Source organism: Bufo bufo, chromosome 5, assembly GCF_905171765.1.
Source record: "Bufo bufo chromosome 5, aBufBuf1.1, whole genome shotgun sequence".
NCBI lineage: Eukaryota > Metazoa > Chordata > Amphibia > Anura > Bufonidae > Bufo > Bufo bufo.
In genome coordinates, this window is record NC_053393.1 from 282,319,840 (window position 1) to 282,339,105 (window position 19,266).

Consider the following 19,266-nt stretch of genomic DNA (forward strand, 5'->3'; position numbering starts at 1 on the left):
AAATCTGTGCCGTTCATTTTTTCTTTCAGCCCAGAAGCTGAACGGAAAAAAAAATCTCATTACCCGTATGCTCAATATAAGGAGAATAGTAGAAACTCATAATGCTGGCCATACATGTAATTATTGTGGAGACCCTCAAATGCCAGGGCAGTACAAACACCCCACAAATGACCCCATTTTGGAAAGAAGACACCCCAAGATATTCGCTGAGGGGCATATTGAGTCCATGAAAGATTGAACTTTTTGTCCCAAGTTAGCGGAAAGGGAGACTTTGTTGGAAAAAACAAAAAAATCAATTTCTGCTAACTTGTGCCAAAAAAAAAAAATCTTCTATGAACTCGCCATGCCTTTCACGGAATACCTTGGGGTGTCTTCTTTCCAAAATGGGGTCACATGTGGGTTATTTATACTGCCCTGGCATTTTAGGGGCCCTAAAGCGTGAGAAGAAGTCTGGAATCCAAATGTCTACAAATGCCCTCCTAAAAAGTACTCATTGGAATTTGGACCCCTTTGCGCACCTAGGCTGCAAAAAAGTGTCACACGTGGTTTCGCCGTACTCAGGAGAAGTAGGGCAATGTGTTTTGGGGTGTATTTTTTACATATACCCATGCTGGGTGAGAGAAATAGCTCTGTAAATTGACAACTTAGAATAAAAAAATGGGAAAAGTTGTCATTTACAGAGATATTTCTCACACACAGTATGGGTATATGTAAAAAAAAAAACCAAAACACATTGCCCTACATCTTCTAAGTACGGCGATACCACATGTGTGACACTTTTTTGCAGCCTAGGTGCGCAAAGGGGCCCAAATTCCAATGAGTACCTTGAGGATTTCACAGGGCATTTTTTACGCATTTGGATTCCAAACTACTTCTCACGCTTTAGGGCCCCTAAAATGCCAGGGCAGTATAAATACCCCACAAGTGACCCCATTTTGGAAAGAAGACACCCCAAGGTATTTCGTGAGGGGCATGGCGAGTTCATGTAAAATTTTATTTTTTGTCACAAGTTAGTGGAATATGAGACTTTGTAAGAGAAAAAAAATAATCATTTTCCGCTAACTTGTGCCAAAAAATATATATATTCTAGGTACTCGCCATGCCCCTCACGGAATACCTTTGGGGTCACTTGTGGGGTATTTATACTGCCCTGGCATTTTAGGGGCCCTAAAGCGTGAGAAGTAGTTTGGAATCCAAATGCGTAAAAAATGCCCTGTGAAATCCTAAAGTTACTCATTGGAATTTGGGCCCCTTTGCGCACCTAGGCTGCAAAAAAGTGTCACACATGTGGTATCGCCGTACTCAGAAGAAGTAGGGCAATGTGTTTTGGGGTGTATTTTTACATATACCCATACTGTGTGTGAGAAATATCTCTGTAAATGACATCTTTTAAAAAAAAATTATACAAAGTTGTCAATTTACAGAGATATTTCTCTCACCCAGCATGGGTATATGTAAAAATACACCCCAAAACACATTGCCCTACTTCTTCTGAGTACGACGATACCACATGTGTGACACTTTTTTGCAGCCTAGGTGTGTAAAGGGGCTGAAAGTCCAACGAGTACCTTTAGGCTTTACAGGGTTGCTCACAATTTAGCCCCGCCCAAAATGCCAGAACAGTAAAGACACCCCAAGGTATTCACTGAGGAGCATAGTGAGTCCGTGGGAGATATATATTTTTTTTTGCCAGAAGTTAGCAGAAATGGAAACTTTATTTATTTTATTTTTTTCTCAGAAAGTGTCATTTTCCGCTAACTTGTGAAAAAAAATTAAATCATACATGAACTCACCATGCCCCTCCGCGAATACTTTGGGGTGTCTTCTTTCTAAAATGGGGTCATTTGGGGGGTATTTATACTATCCTGGCATTCCAGCACCTCAAGAAACATGACAGGTGCTCAGAAAGTCAGAGCTGCTTCAAAATGCGGAAATTCACATTTTTGTACCATAGTTTGTAAACGCTATAACTTTTGCGCAAACCAATAAATATACACTTATTGGATTTTATTTTTTATCAAAGACATGTAGCACAATAAATTCTGACACAAACTTGTATAGAAATGTAATTATATTTGAACAATTTAACCAGAGAAAGTTAAAAATACACTTTTTTTGAGAAAATTGCGGCCTATTTTGATATCGGAAAAACGAAAAATCTCAGCAGCAATCAAATACCACCAAAAGAAAGCTGTATTTGTGAGAAGAAAAGGAGGTAAAATTCATTTTGGTGCCAAGTTGCATGACCGAGCAATAAACCGTTAAAGTTGTGAAGTGCCGATTTGTAAAAAAGGGCCTGGTCACTAGGGGGGTATAAACCTGTGGTCCTTAAGTGGTTAAAGACCGGCCTTATACGGCAGAGGTCCTGAAGGAGTTAAAGGAGTTATCTGGGTCTATAAAAATAACAAAATATCACTATATTGACTTATAATATAACAGACTGTGATTCAGCGATGGCAGGTGCATTGCAATGATGTCATCATGCCTGCTGCACTGAGCCAAAGGAGTCACAGCACAGAGCAACATGATGACACTTTCCGGCACTGAATCACTGATGAAGAAGTAGGGAACAGGAGTGTGTAATGTGGAGGCAATGTGGGGCATAATCATACTGCATGGGAAAATCATTTTGAGAGGAGACACTGGGGGGGGCGGGCATCATGTGAGATGGAGGTACTAAAGGGGGGGCATCATACTGTGATAGTAGGCACTACAACTGACAGCATACTGTTGGGGGAGATACTACAGGGTTATCATATTGTAAGAGGAGGCATATTGTAAGAGTGATAATCCAGCAGTCCGACTGCCCCCCGGATCAATACCAGAAGATGCCAGTAGCACAAAGGTTAAGAAATGACAAGCTCAGATTCTTATCTACAAATGCTCGCAGTTTAGGGAATAAGATCAATAAACTTGAGGCTATAATGGCATCTGAGAATATAGATGTAGTGGCTGTTACTGAGACATGGTTCAAGGGGAGTAATGACTGGGATATATCAATACCAGGGTTCTCTCTATACAGGAAAGACAGAGAAGGGGGAGGGGTGGCCCTGTATGTGAAAGACATCATAAAATCTAATTTGATACAAGTTAGCGAGAACAATTTAGAGTCAGTTTGGGTTACCTTGCAGCTTGATAATCATAAGGTAACTCATGTAGGTGTGATATATAGACCACCTAGCCAAGTCAAAGAATTAGATGATCTACTAGTTGAGGAATTAGCTAAAATGACATTGAAGGGGGAAGTTATCATTATGGGAGACTTCAATCTTCCTGATGTAAACTGGAAAGCCAAAATAGCTAGTTCTGCCAGGAGTACAGATATTCTAAATCCCCTACTGGGATTATCTCTACAGCAAGTAGTTTGTATTCACAAATGGGAATTTGGTATATGATATTACTGTAGGGGAAAGCTTGGGATCTAGTGATCACCAGTCAGTGTGGTTTACTATAAGTACAGTGACTGAGTCACACCACACAAAAACAAAAGTTTTAGATTTTAGAAAAACTGACTTTTCTAAAATTAGATTAGTGGTATACGAGTCCTTATCAGATTGGAACAGTTTCATTGGAGTCCAGGAGAAATGGGACTACTTAAAAGAGGCACTATTGAAGGCAACAGAAAATTACATTAGGCTTGTCAGTAAAAGCAAAAAAAGGAAAAGACCACTGTGGTACTCAGCAGAAGTGGCCAAAATCATTAAAAACAAAAAGATAGCATTTAGGAATTATAAAAAAAAACAAAAAACGAGGATGACAGGCTAATTTACAAGATTAGGCATAGAGAGGCCAAACAAGTTATAAGAGCTTCTAAAGCACAGGCAGAAGAGAAATTAGTTCAGTCAGGGTAAAAAGGCGATAAGGCATTCTTCAGATACATAAATGAAAAAAGGAAACTAAAACAAGGAATTACAAAATTAAAAACAAAAGAAGGAAGGTATATGGAATAAGATAAAGAACTAGCTGACTGCCTCAATGAATACTTCTGTTCAGTCTTTACGAAGGAAAATGAAGGAAAAGGACCTCAGTTAGGAAAGAAGACTAATGAATCTTTTGATGCATCTGTCTTTACAGAGGAAGAGGTTCTAAGTCAGTTGTCTAAAATCAATACAAATAAGTTCCAGGGGCCTGACGGGATACACCCAAAGCTATTAAAAGAGCTCAGCGGTGAACTAGCAAAACCATTAACAGATTTATTTAACCAATCACTGGCAACAGGAGTCGTCCCAGAAGATTGGAAATTAGCAAATGTTGTGCCGATTCACAAGAAAGGTAGTAGGGAGAAATCGGGCAACTATAGGCCAGTAAGCCTGACATAAATAGTGGGGAAATTAATGGAAACCATACTTAAGGAGAGGATTGTGGAACATCTAAAATCCCATGGATTGAAAGATGAAAAACAGCATGGGTTTACTTCAGGGAGATCATGTCAAACTAATCTTATAGATTTTTTGGATTGGGTGACTAAAACAATAGATGGCAGAGGTGCAGTAGACATCGCTTATCTAGACTTCAGTAAGGCTTTCGGTACTGTCCCACACAGAAGGCTTATCAATAAATTGCAGTCTTTGGGCTTGGACTCCCATATTGTTGAATGGATTAGGCAGTGGCTGAAGGACAGGCAACAGAGGGTTGTAGTCAATGGAGTATATTCAGACAAGGTCTTGTTACCAGTGGGGTACCTCAGGGATCTGTTCTGGGACCCATATTGTTTAATATCTTTATCAGCGAAATTGCAGAAGGCCTCGATGGTAAGGTGTGTCTTTTTGCTGATGACACAAAGATTTGTAACAGGGTTGATGTTCCTGGAGGGATACACCAAATGGAAAAGGATTTAGGAAAACTAGAGGAATGGTCAAAAATCTGGCAACTAAAATTTAATGTGGATAAGTGCAAAATAATGCACCTGGGGCGTAAAAATCCAAGAGCAGAATATAAAATCAGTGATACAGTCCTAACCTCAGTATCTGAGGAAAGGGATTTAGGAGTCATTATTTCAGAAGACTTAAAGGTAGGCAGACAATGTCATAGAGCAGCAGGAAATGCTAGCAGAATGCTTGGGTGTATAGGGAGAGGAATTACCAGTAGAAAGAGGGAGGTGCTCATGCCGCTCTACAGAGCACTAGTGAGACCTCATTTGGAGTATTGTGCTCAGTACTGGAGACCATATCTCCAGAAGGATATTGATACTTTGGAGAGAGTTCAGAGAAGAGCTACTAAACTGGTACATGGATTGCAGGATAAAACTTACCAGGAAAGATTAAAGGACCTTAACATGTATAGCTTGGAAGAAAGACGAGACAGAGGGGATATGATAGAAACTTTTAAATACATAAAGGGAATCAACAAGGTAAAAGAGGAGAGAATATTTAAAAGAAGAAAAACTGCTACAAGAGGACATAGTTTTAAATTAGAGGGGCAAAGGTTTAAAAGTAATATCAGGAAGTATTACTTTACTGAGAGAGTAGTGGATGCATGGAATAGCCTTCCTGCAGAAGTGGTAGCTGCAAATACAGTGAAGGAGTTTAAGCATGCATGGGATAGGCATAAGGCCATCCTTCATATAAGATAGGGCCAGGGGCTATCCATAGTACTCAGTATATTGGGCAGACTAGATGGGCCAAATGGTTCTTATCTGCCGACACATTCTATGTTTCTATGTTTTAATGAGGTGAGGTACCAGGAGGGCATCATATTATAAGAGGCACTAAATGGGGCATCATACTTTGAGGGGTGGTATTTAAGTGGCATGATACTGAGAAGGGAGGTGCAAGGAGGCACTATTGGGGAATCATATTTGACAGGATGCACTATGGGGGCATCACTATCGTGAGTTTGCACAAAGGGTACATGTGTTGGGGTCCTGAAGGTGATTGGGTGGGATTAAAGGTAATGCCATTTTTAGAAGTACTAGATGCCACTGTGGTCCCTCCTTACATTTTTTGTTTTGTTTTTGTGGCTCAAACCTTCGCCCGGCGACAGATCCGGGTATGTGGATCTCTACAAAATGTACTTGCGTACCCCTGATATGCCATATTATTCGCAACTAGGTTTTAGAGGAGGAAAATAAGAAAAAATATATATTTTTCATTGGAATTCTGCTCAGAGCCCTATTGTGAATGACCCCCTAAACAGACCTCAGATCAGAGCCTGATTTGAATTACCCCCCTTCCAAGCAGACCTCAGATCAGACCCCCCCCCCATGCTCAGAGCATAAAAAAAACTGTGTGTATGTTTATACATACAATATAGCAAATTTTTATGTAAATATATATACTTATTTGTGTATATACCGTTTTTTTCACCCTATAAGACGCACCAGCCCATAAGACGCACCTAGGTTTTAGAGGATGACAATAAGAAAAAAAAATATTTTGAACCAAAAAGTGTGCTTTTGGTGGGTTTTGAACTAATGGTGGTCTGTGGATAAATGGCACTGTTATGGGGAATCTGTGGATGGCACTGTTATGAGGGGGGAATCTGTGGATGACAGTTATAAGGGGGGGAATCTGTGGATGACACATATATAGCATTTTATGCTATATATGTGTCATCCACAGATTCCCCCCCCCCCCCATAAGTGTCATCCATAGATCCGCCCCCCATACCAGTGTCCCTGTGTAAAATAGTGAATGACCCCCAATACAGGGGGTGGGGCCGGCATCTGGTGGTGTAATGGCAGCTGGGCCCGTTGCAGTCACTGTATTCTATTACACCGGGCCCCGCCCACTGTAGTATTAATAGGGAACGTGTAGGCATGGGCGCTGTTTTAAACTATAGTAATTCTCTGCAGCATAGAGAAATCCATGTAGTACGGTACTCACTTGAAACTCCTGTAGGCAGGCCGTAATAGAATACAGTGACTGCACCGGGACCCACTGCCATTACAACACCAGGTGCCAGCCCCCACCCCTCCTCCTTCCCTGCTGATACACCGTTGGCCGCGCTGTTTGCGGTCGGTGATGTATCGGTGTAAATGGCAGCAGTATTCGCCCCATAAGAAGCACTGCCATTCCCCCCCCCCCCCACACACACTTTTTTGGGGGGAAGGGGGTGCATCTTATAGGGTGAAAAATACGGTACCGTATAGATCTCACAAAAGTGGGTACACCCCTCACATTTTTTATCTTTTCATGGGACAACACTAAAGATATGACACTTTGATACAATGTAGTCAGTGTACAGCAAAAAAAAAGGGGGGTCAGTCAGCACATCCCAATGCGCATATGCACGCTGCCATGGCTAGAAACACGAAGAAAAAAACACAATGCAACAGCATTCTGCAAACCAAATAAAGTACAACAATGCCATAGTTGTAGAAAACATTCTGGTGCTAATGCTACGCTTATTTTATAAATTTGAGATTCTTGGAAAATACATTTTGTACAAAATTATTTCGGCCCGTCTGCCAAACGTCAAGGCGATCTCTATAAGGCGGGAACCTAACACTAAATCCTACCTGTTATGTGCCATAATGGCCACCATAAAATTCAGGGAGTGCAGGTTCCACATGGAGGCTGGGTCCTCTCTGCTTTTTACCATTTTTGGTGCCATAATGGCCTCCATTAAATCCAGGGAATGCAGGTACCAACTCTATACCTCTGCTGGTGCCAGACAGCTTCCAATGAATGCAATGAGAGCAGGCTACAGCTTTATACTTACACTGATTAAAATCAGCCTATGGGGCAGACAGGCTAGTCAGGGATGCAAGACTAACTGGAGTCAGCCACACCTCCAGCTCAGAACAACTGTAAAAAAAAAAGGGGGGGGGGGGGTCAGTCAGCACATCCCAATGCGCAGGCGCACGCTAGCCATGTCAGCATGCATGTGGAACCTGAATTTTATGGTGGCCATTATGGCACATAACAGGTAGGATTTAGTGTTAAAGTATTTGCCAAGAATCTATCTCAAATTTACAAAATAAGCGTAGCATTAGCACCAGAATATTTCCTATAACTATAACATTTGTTACGCTGAGCGCTCCGGGTCCCCTGCTGGCCTCGGAGCACTCACAGCGTATGCCCCCAGGCAGCACTCCAGCGTCTCGGCGTGTGCGTCCTCGCTCTCTAGGGGGCGCGCGCGCCGGGACTCTTAGATTCAAAGGACCAGTGCACCGGTGATTGGTGCCTGGTCCAAACGGGTTATTAAGGGTTAAGGTTGTGAGAGGCAGTGCTGACTTAATTAGGCTGCACCTGTGCACTGCCCATTTATACCTTCTCCTCCCACAACTTTCTGCTGGATCTTTGTGCCTTGTGCCTCAGAGAAAGCGTTCCTTACTATGTTAGTTTGCCTTACCTGTTGCCGTACCCATTGCTACCGTCCACTCGCCTTTGAACCTTTGCCGCCTGCCCTGACCGCTGCTACGTCCGACTTCGCTCTTACCTTCTCCCTGTGTACCACGCCATATCACCAGCCAGAGAGGTCGAGTTGTTACTAGGGGACACGACCTAATAGTTACCGCCGCAGCAAATCCATCCCGCTTTGCAGCGGGCTCTGGTGTAGACCAGTAACTGCTTAGAACCGGTCTTCTAGTACAACCCGCGCCATCGCCTCTCTGGTCCAGAGGATCCACTACCTGTCCTGCCGGTACGTGACAGTAAGATCCGGCCATGGATCCCGGTGATGTTCCCCTGCCAAGCCTGGAGGACCTCACCACCATTGTGGCCCAGCAGGGTCAACAGCTGGCCCAGTTGACCGCTATGTTGCAGCAGCTCCTGCCTTCTCTGCAACAGCCAGCTCCTCCGTCTGCTCCTGCTGCATCACCTCCGCCTGCAGTTACCACCGGTTCCAGAATCCGTTTGTCCCTACCAGACAAATATGACGGAGATCCTAAGCAGTGCCTTGGGTTCTTGTCGCAGTGCTCTCTCCACCTCGAGCTCCTGTCCGACCAGTTTCCTTCTGAGCGAGCCAAGTTAGCCTTTATTCTCAGTTTACTGTCCGGGAAGGCCCTGGCCTGGGCTACACCACTATGGGACCGCGCAGATCCTTCCACCACTTCCGTCCAGAGCTTCTGCCTAGAGTTCCGGAATTTTTTTGAGGAGCCTGCCCGGGTTACCTCCGCAGAGACTGCCTTGCTAAATTTGACCCAAGGAGGTTCTTCCGTGGGTGACTATGCCATTCAGTTCCGCACCCTGGCCTCTGAGCTGAACTGGAACAATGAAGCCCTTTGCGCCACCTTCAAGAAAGGACTTAACAGTGAAGTAAAGGACGTTCTGGCTGCACGTGAGCTTCCTTCCATCTTGCTCGCCACTAGGATAGACAAACGTTTCGCCGAAAGACAAGAGGAACTCCTCCTTGAAAAGGGAAAAGCTCGTCCTAGACGCTTTCCTCGTCTGGCTCCCGTTTTTCCGCATCCACCTCAACCCGCTACTGGGTTTTCCGCCGCGGAAGCCATGCAGGTGGATCGGTCACGCTTGACTCCGCAAGAACGAAGCCGCCGCAGAAACGAGAACCTGTGTCGGTACTGTGCCAGTACCGAGCACTTCCTTAGAGATTGTCCTCTCCGTCCACCGCGTTCGGGAAACGCTCGCACCTAGTAAGCGTGGGAGAGGCGTTGCTAGGTGTGGATTCTTCCTCTCCACGTCTCATCATACCCGTGCAGCTGATCATCTCTTCCAAGTCCTCTTTCTCCGCAGCCGCCTTCTTGGATTCCGGTTCAGCTGGCAACTTCATTCACGCCTCCTTGGTTGACAAGTACCGTATTCCAGTAATCCATCTACCCAAGCCGTTTTTCATCTCTACTGTTAACGGTGAGAGACTCTCTGCCACCGTGCAGTTCCGTACCCAGCCTCTGCAGATGGACATCGGAATATTTCATACCGAGACTTTAGAGTTCTTTGTCCTTCCCTTCTGTTCCTCCGAACTCCTCCTGGGTCTGCCGTGGCTTCAACGTCATAGTCCTGTCCTGAATTGGTCCACCGGTGAGATCCTGCGTTGGGGCTCCTCCTGTTCGGACCGCTGTCTCAAGCCTGCTCTGGTCAAACAGAACCCGCAAGTTTCTCCTCCTTCTGGGCTGCCCAAGCCATACCATTCCTTCACGGATGTCTTCTGCAAGAAACAAGCTGAGGTTCTTCCTCCTCACCGATCCTATGATTGCCCGATCGACCTGATACCCGGTTCTACTCCACCTCGGGGCAGAATTTATCCTCTCCTCCTGAGACTCTTGCCATGTCCGATTATATACGTGAGAACCTACAGAGAGGATTCATAAGAAAATCTTCTCCTGCTGGGGCCGGTTTTTTCTTCGTGACAAAAAAAGACGGCTCCCTCCGCCCCTGCATTGACTACAGAGGTCTTAATAAAATTACCATCAAGAACCGTTACCCTCTGCCTCTAATCTCTGAGCTATTTGATCGTCTCCAAGGGGCTAAGATCTTCACTAAATTGGACCTTCGAGGGGCCTATAATCTGATCCGTATCCGTGAGGGAGACGAATGGAAGACCGCCTTTAACACAAGGGACGGCCATTTTGAGTATTTGGTGATGCCCTTCGGCCTCTGCAACGCACCTGCTGTCTTCCAGGAATTCGTCAATGACATTTTCAGGGACTTACTTTACACCTGCGTGGTCGTATACCTGGATGATATCCTCATCTTTTCCTCCAATTTGGATCAACACCGGGTCCATGTGCAACAAGTTCTTACTCGTCTTAGGAGAAATCGCCTGTACGCTAAACTTGAAAAATGTCTTTTTGAACGGACCTCCCTGCCTTTCCTGGGATACATTATCTCAGCCCAAGGACTTCAAATGGACCCAGCCAAACTCTCGGCGGTTCTGGATTGGCCACGTCCCTCTGGCCTCCGAGCCATACAAAGATTTCTGGGCTTTGCGAATTACTACAGGCAATTCATCCCTCACTATTCCACTCTGGTAGCTCCTATCGTGGATCTCACTAGAAAAGGAGCTAACCCCAAATCCTGGCCTTCCCAAGCCGAGGAAGCCTTCCAGTCCCTGAAATCCGCCTTTGCCTCTGCACCCGTTCTCTCTAGACCAGATTCCACCAAGCCCTTCTCTCTTGAAGTAGATGCCTCCTCGGTGGGAGCCGGAGCTGTCCTCACCCAGAAGTCTTCCCGGGGCAAAACTTCAACTTGTGGCTTCTTTTCAAAAACATTCTCTTCCGCAGAGAGAAATTACTCCATTGGGGACAGGGAACTGCTGGCTATTAAATTGGCACTGGAGGAATGGAGACATTTACTCGAGGGGGCCACACATCCTGTGTACATCTTCACGGACCACAAGAACCTGGCTTATCTCCAGTCTGCTCAGAGATTAAATCCCCGTCAGGCTCGTTGGTCTCTGTTCTTCGCCTGCTTTAACTTTGAGATCCATTTCCGTCCGGCTTGTAAGAACATTAGGGCAGATGCTCTGTCTCGCTCCTCTGATGTGGTGGGCGACGAGTTAACACCTCGATATATTATCCCTCCAGAACGCCTTATTACAGTGGCTCCCGTGGACCTGCGCCTTCTTCCTCCTGGCAAATCCTACGTACCTCCACGTCAGCGGCTGTGAATTATCAAGTGGGGCCACGCCTCCCCTTTTGCCGGTCATCCAGGGGTGCTAAAGTCTCTCCAACTAATCTCCCAAAGGTACTGGTGGCCTTCTTTGGAGAAAGATGTCTCGGACTTCGTCCAGGCCTGTATGATTTGCGCCCGGGATAAATCGCCTCGCCAGAAACCAGCGGGTCTCCTCTTGCCTCCACCTGTTCCTGAAGTTCCCTGGTCTCACATCGCCATGGACTTTATTACAGATCTTCCCTCCTCCCATGGCAAGTCCGTTATTTGGGTCGTGGTGGATCGCTTCTCCAAGATGGCTCACTTTGTACCCCTGCCTGGTCTACCCTCTGCACCCATGTTGGCCAAACAATTTTTCCAACACATCTTCCGTCTCCATGGCCTTCCCAAACATATTGTCTTGGATCGTGGGGTACAATTCGTCTCCAAATTCTGGAGGGCTCTATGTGCTCAGCTCGGGATCAAATTGGACTTTTCTTCTTCGTACCATCCTCAGTCTAACGGCCAAGTAGAACGGGTGAACCAATTTTTGGGTGACTATCTGCGTCACTTTGTATCCTCACGCCATGACGACTTGGCTGATCTACTTCCCTGGGCGGAGTTCTCCTACAACTCCAAACAATCCTCTGCCTCTAACAAGTCTCCTTTCTTTGTAGTTTTCGGCCGTCATCCTCTTCCACCTCTGCCACAGTCTCCCACTCCTTCTTCTGTACCTGCCGTTGACAGTCTTGTACAGGATTTTTCCTCCATCTGGCGAGAAACCCATGCTGCTCTCCTCAGGGCTTCTGCCCGTATGAAGGTTCAAGCTGACAAGAGACGCAGATCTCCACCGGAAATTTCGCCCGGGTGACAAGGTGTGGCTCTCCTCTAGGTACATCCGATTTAGGGTCCCAAGTTACAAGTTGGGCCCTCGTTTCTTGGGACCCTATAAAATCAAGAGTCGTATCAATCAAGTTTCTTATCAGCTCCATCTTCCTCCCTCCCTCCGAATCCATAACTCCTTCTTAAACCTGCTGTCTTTAACCGTTTTTCTCCCAAGCTTGTTTCTCCCACCCCTGTCGCCGGTACCTCCGATATATTCTCTGTCATGGAGATCTTGGCGACCAAGATCTCCCGGGGGAAAAGATTTTTTTTGGTCGACTGGGAGGGCTGCGGTCCTGAGGAGAGGTCATGGGAGCCGGAGGAGAACATCCTGGACCGCAGTCTCATCCGCAAATTCTTCGGTACCAAAAAGTGAGGGAGTCCAAAGGGGGGGGGTACTGTTACGCTGAGCGCTCCGGGTCCCCTGCTGGCCTCGGAGCACTCACAGCGTATGCCCCCAGGCAGCACTCCAGCGTCTCGGCGTGTGCGTCCTCGCTCTCTAGGGGGCGCGCGCGCCGGGACTCTTAGATTCAAAGGACCAGTGCACCGGTGATTGGTGCCTGGTCCAAACGGGTTATTAAGGGTTAAGGTTGTGAGAGGCAGTGCTGACTTAATTAGGCTGCACCTGTGCACTGCCCATTTATACCTTCTCCTCCCACAACTTTCTGCTGGATCTTTGTGCCTTGTGCCTCAGAGAAAGCGTTCCTTACTATGTTAGTTTGCCTTACCTGTTGCCGTACCCGTTGCTACCGTCCACTCGCCTTTGAACCTTTGCCGCCTGCCCTGACCGCTGCTACGTCCGACTTCGCTCTTGCCTTCTCCCTGTGTACCACGCCATATCACCAGCCAGAGAGGTCGAGTTGTTAATAGGGGACACGACCTGGTAGTTACCGCCGCAGCAAATCCATCCCGCTTTGCGGCGGGCTCTGGTGAAGACCAGTAACTGCTTAGAACCGGTCCTCTAGTACAACCCGCGCCATCGCCTCTCTGGTCCAGAGGATCCACTACCTGTCCTGCCGGTACGTGACAGCATTATTGTACTTTATTTGGTTTGCAGAATGCTGTTGCATTGTTTTTTTCTTCTTCGTGTTTCTAGCCAAGGCAGCTTGCCCCTGCGCATTGGGATGTGTTGACTCACCCCCTTTTTTTGCAGTTGTACTGAGCTGGAGGTGGGGCTGACTCCAGTTAGTCTTGCACCCCTGACTAGCCTGTCTGCCCCATAGGCTGATTTTAATCAGTGTAAGTATAAGGGCTCATGCCTACGACTGCGTGCTGTCCGGGCCCGTGCTGCGGACCGCAAATTGCAGTCTGTAATGCACGGGCACCGACCGCGGGGCAGCCGCATGCGGATCACGGATATTCACTTGAATGGGGTCCGCTATCCGTATCAGACGGTCCACACTGCAAAAATGTGGTGCATGCACTACTTTTTTGCGGTTCGAAGGCACGGACAGAAAACCCATGGAAGCACTCTGTAGTGCTTTTGTGGGCTTACGATCCGTTCCTCTGCTCCGCATCTACGTGATTGCGGACCTGGTCCGTGTCGGTGGGTAATAATTCAATTATGAATTATTAATTATGGTCATAAAAATAATTAATCATAAAAAAATTAAATTTATAAAATTTGTCATAAATTCTTAAAATCATGACCTGGTGAATTGTAGACAACCTAATTGATACAATTCACATCTGAGTCCGACTATTTCCTCAGATAAATAAGTTCTTTTTGACGTGAGATGACGTTAATGATAAAATGTAGTTCTTCATTATACAATAATACACAGGTATTATAAAAATATGCAGATTTATTGGTTACAAGGTTATAAACATATATAAGTAAATAAACACAATGATACATACAATACATGTGAGTGGAAATAACTTGTCACATTATAACCAAGCTATTATTAGGTTAGGATATCAAAAGTGAACATAAGTTATATACATTACTTCTGTTCAGAGAAAACCTCATGATATCAAGATGGGCATGTCTAATCCTAGACATCAATATGGAATGCTAAATACATTCTGCCCCCCTCTAACCAACTACACATCACATGACTTCAAGATGGGCAAATCCATCCAAGGATGTAACTTAGAAGAGACAACTGTATCCTTCCGCGCCATCCTGGACTATTTTCACATATATGACTTTGGTAAGACTATTAAGACAAATAACAGGGATCTAGGATCTTAAATGGAAAGGATTTGAAACAAATCTTCCCTGTGGGAATCCATCATAGCTTGGCGAAGAATGTTCTACCAATATATATATATATATATAAAAGCAATTATTTAATGCTAGATTATGAGTCTAGATTCTTCTGCAGGTAGAATGAAGCCTCACAATATCCTAAGACTACATCTCAATATGGAGATGATCAATTAATTTAATTATTTATTTATTCGCCAATCTAGATGGTATAATTTCACCCACACTATCAAATTAGTCTTAATAAAATGAAATATCATTTTCTGTGTCTCTTACCAAGTCCTAGTAGGAATCTCACTTCTGCTCCTAGGAAAGCTGGGTGGTTCATCATAGCGCATCTCACCATGGATTTCATCTTGATAGACCCCTCTAGAGACTCAACTCCTCTCTCCTTTTCCTTCTCCACTCTCTATCCCCTATGTATGGCTTATGATCCCAAACTTATCAGTTAGACACACCTTCCTGGTTTGGAACTTTCCAATCATTGTCGGATGGGTGTGACCATTGATAAAAATTGTGACATCATAACCCTACCCAGAATGCACTTTTGCTACTGTTGTAATGTCACCTACTGATACCTAGGTGGCACTGCTGTATAAGCTATCTGCATCATAGCATAAAGGGTTAACTTATATAAGTCTGAATATACATTTTGACCTTAGAAGCTTTAATTCAAAGCTATAGGGATTAACTCTGACACTTGAAGCAATTAAGGACATACCTCTAGGCGTCTCTTTTGAATGTTTCTCACACTTAATTTATGGATCATAAATGGCTTGTTTTCTCACAGAGATATCAGTACCTCCTCTGTCATACCAAAGATGTGATTAATTGTTACAAAATACACATCTTCACAGACACTCTTCTAATGAGAAATATATACAATATACTGGATACATGTTGTCTTCGTAACATGTAACATATAACAATATAATATAAACAAATATATATATGTCCTACTGATTGTCTTATGCTAAGGACTAACTAAGGCTCATTAAATGAATACATACATATTATATATTTTGCTTCATTAATAAATGCCTAATTGTATAGGTAATTATCACCAGCTGCACAGAGCTTATCTTTACCTCCCGTCATAAATTTAAAAGTAGACAAGGAGAGGCCTCTTCTCAGACTGGTACATTCATGAGAAAAATAACACTAAAACTTTGTGTGACCTTAATTTGGCCTACTCAAGACATACAAAATTTCAACTATAGTCGAGCATGGCTCTTAAAGGCAATGAACATCCATTTTGACAATAATGAATTGGATATGAATGCATTTACCTATGAAAAGGCACAACAAATCCCCCCTTTTCAGCATATTCAATTTCGTTATTAGAAGGTTGAATAGGCTGAAATGCAATAAAGGGCTAAATGCTCCAAATCATTATGGATTGGGGAACACAAGTTTTACCTTGGAATAAATGTATCACAATTTTGTGTGTACTTCTACGACACAAATCTAACGCACAAAATTTATGATTAGTTAAACTACAAGTAGGTTACGTTCCTTGCATTAGTGATAAACATGCCGGTTTATAGAATGCATATAATACAATTGTTTCGTTCTTTTCTTTTATGACCACTGTAAAGAGAAAGACGTTTCGGTCTTTTTCTGGACTTTCTGGAAACGTGTCTCTAGTTAAGATCTTTCTTTGGTCCTTGAAGTAATAGCTTCCTGGCTTGTCAGCAACTTGGCAACTCGATTTAGCGAGTGGTGCTTGGCATCATATCTTCATGTCTGCGATCTCGGATACTTTGTCATGTTGCACTGGTGTGATGTACTTTTGCAGCGGCTGTCGAATCTCCTGGGGCTCTGCCCACTTGTCCCTCCTGGATACATCTGGGTTGGCTCCGACTGGACGTCTCTTGCGTCACGAAAAGCCTTGACCTCAGGTTCTCTTGGTTCCGGATACAAAGACTTTTAGGATTCCGCCATCTGTCCTTCCATCAACACGTGATCCCATCTTGGGCCATCATCTAAACTTAAGAAAACAACAGACAGTATGAGCAACAACGCAGCAAAAACTTTATCAAACATATACCTGCCTATTTTAGGCCTTTGACTTATGCCATACTTTAGCCAGCAGCAAGTTGAGGACTTTTATGTTTGTTTTTTTTAAAGAAAAACAAACTACAGGGTACCATGAATAGATATAACTATTCTTCCTCCGCTAGGCTAATGCAGCCTTAGGTGTTATGCCTATTTAGGATAATAACCCAATCAATACTTTGAGACTATCTCGAAACAGAGTAATATATATGCGTCCATATATCTGCATGGAATACAGTGACGACAAGTTAGTCACAATTGATAGACAAATAGTATGGTTATTATAACTGTTCAGTCTCTTTTCAGTCATACGACACCACCACCAATCATATGAAATTTATGATGTGTCTCCATCTTCAAATTTTTGATTTTTCAATCTTAGTTCATCTCTTGGCGTTTTTAGCACTGAAAGAAAACTCTACACAAACATTATGTTAATGATCCTGTGGAAAAAATTGATTAGTAATCAATATCATTAATCATTTATTGACTTATTATAATTATTGATTTAATGAAGCCGTTCGCTGACATAGGAATGTCCAGTAAACGAAGCAAAGTATTAAACAACTTTTCCTTTACTCTTTACTCTTTATTCACTTTATGAGATAAAGAATTTACATTTAATGGAGTTGGGAGAATCTTACTCTTCCTTTCCATTAGTCTGACTTTAAAAAAATCAGCTCGCAGAGCAGCTCTGCGACCTCTGACCTTTTCACTGACATGTATCTAAACTTAAGGAATGTACTCCTCACCCCTCCCTTAGGAGACTTTTTAAGGCAACTAGGATTAGTTAACAGAGCTATTTAAATACAGTTTTGCGCTTTTCACTACAAAACAAATCAGCAGGTTCTAGGTACTCTGCTAAAAAAATAATAATTCACAAACAGATAAAAAAAAAAAAAATCTGAAACGATTAATCAGAGATATATAAAAACAATTCCCCCCCTTAGGGGATTATCATATCTGCGGCAATTGCAAATTGTACATTAGGATCCTATAAGAAAGCATGGTTACATTAGCATACATAGCAATTAACCTGTTTAAAACTGTTCTCCTATAGATTCTATTTATCAATAACATTGGGTCAGACTTTATGTATAAAGTTCCTCTATTATCCTGTAACGCCCTGAGCTATTAAACTCAACCTCCCTGTATATGGGGGTAAATCTCCAACTATGGGAGTTAACTGACCAGGAATTAATAGGAAGGTTCCTGAGTCAAACAAAGGACTAGAACCGGACCCTGTACCGCCTAGGCTAATGAGACCTACATCTGTTCCCTATCTTGGGACAATTTACTATTAATTTCTGGCGATACAAAAACATCAATTGTGTTTAGCATAGACAAACAACTCCTGAGTTGATTTACATGTCATGCACTGGTTGCATTCGTGTAATAACACTTTACTGCAACAACTCATCTGCGGTTCTGGTATGGGCTTAACCCCTTCAGTACCAGGACAATCATTTTGACTATGTATATACCACGCCCTTCTAAGGGTTGTAAACGTGATCTGGCTGTAGTATTCTAATGCCAGCAACAATATACATGACAATTTATCATTAATATGTCATCTCATCAATCAAATCTCGGTGGGACCTCCATTTATGTCGGTGGGTAATAATTCAATTATGAATTATTAATTATGGTCATAAAAATAATCATAAAAAAATTAAATTTATAAAATTTGTCATAAATTCTTAAAATCATGACCTGGTGAATTGTAGACAACCTAATTGATACAATTCACATCTGAGTCCGACTATTTCCTCAGATAAATAAGTTATTTTTGACGTGAGATGACGTTAATGATAAAATGTAGTTCTTCATTATACAATAATACACAGGTATTATAAAAATATGCAGATTTATTGGTTACAAGGTTATAAACATATATAAGTAAATAAACACAATGATACATGCAAATGAATATATATAGCGTTAATATAAAGCATTACAAGCTTTACAATACGCGTGAGTGGAAATAACTTGTCACATTATAACCAAGCTATTATTAGGTTAGGATATCAAAATATGAACATAAGTTATATACATTACTTCTGTTCAGAGAAAACCTCATGATATCAAGATGGGCAGGTCTAATCCTAGACATCAATATGGAATGCTAAATACATTCTGCCCCCCTCTAACCAACTACACATCACATGACTTCAAGATGGGCAAATCCATCCAAGGATATAACTTAGAAGAGACAACTGTATCCTTCCGCCCCATCCTGGACTATTTTCACATATATGACTTTGGTAAGACTATTAAGACAAATAACAGGGATCTAGGATCTTAAATGGAAAGGATTTGAAACAAATCTTCCCTGTGGGAATCCATCATAGCTTGGCGAAGAATGTTCTACCAATATATATATATATATATATATATAAAAGCAATTATTTAATGCTTTGCTAGATTATGAGTCTAGATTATTCTGCAGGTAGAATGAAGCCTCACAATATCCTAAGACTACATCTCAATATGGAGATGATCAATTAATTTAATTATTTATTTATTCGCCAATCTAGATGGTATAATTTCACCCACACTATCAAATTAGTCTTAATAAAATGAAATATCATTTTCTGTGTCTCTTACCAAGTCCTAGTAGGAATC